General features: G+C 36.4%; 1 long non-coding RNA gene across 1 annotated transcript in view; it reads right to left on the bottom strand.

The window, feature by feature from the left end:
- Positions 1-719, bottom strand: part of LOC106881867 (uncharacterized) — a 4970-nt gene that overhangs the window by 1200 nt on the left and 3051 nt on the right. The gene's annotated exons all lie outside the window — the stretch shown is intronic.

Here is a 719-nt window from a genome sequence, read left to right on the forward strand (position 1 = left end):
ACACAAACCAAACGACTGATATTTTACAAACTACAGCAATTCCCGATTCAAAATGATACCAGTCTGTTGTGAAAGTTTTCCTTATGAACTGCATATTGAAATTGTTATAGCAGCTCCTTAATCTTTTCTCATATATAAAACAAGTCCACTCCATCCATCAGCAATTTGTTTGGTAGAGAACCATAAACCAGATCCAATCATACAACATTCAATCCCTTTTATTCTTCTTTCACATCCTAGATTGAAAACACATGTTCCACACAGCCAGGAATGCCAGAAGATTCCAGTCTTCGAGATACTTTTAGTCCCATAGCCATTATTCTGTAGATTTGCAGGTGATCTCTTTGTGAGTAGAACCTTGTAAATCTTGCCCGCTATATTCAAGGTTGAAATTAGTCCGAACTAATTAATCGGTATTTAATTGCTGGTTTCGATGGACATTTCAAACTGCCTATGAATGAGAATCATTGGTTTTGCTTTGGATCTTCTGCATATATCCATCCCGTTCATCTTTATTGCATTTTAGCTTTCTGTTCTCAGTATCTGCAAGCAACATTTCCTTGTATAAGTTAAAGAGGAGCGTTTAATTTTGTTGAGGACACGACAATTTTTCTAGTGATTTTGGAGCAAAATTGTGCCCAAGGCCCTTTATAAAGTGGTTGATGTTAGGAAAGGTACATCACCATAGAAAAGCTGGAATGTTTAAGTGAGATGTGTTC

This window comes from Octopus bimaculoides, unplaced genomic scaffold (genome assembly GCF_001194135.2).
Source record: "Octopus bimaculoides isolate UCB-OBI-ISO-001 unplaced genomic scaffold, ASM119413v2 Scaffold_175889, whole genome shotgun sequence".
NCBI classification, from domain to species: Eukaryota; Metazoa; Mollusca; class Cephalopoda; order Octopoda; family Octopodidae; genus Octopus; species Octopus bimaculoides.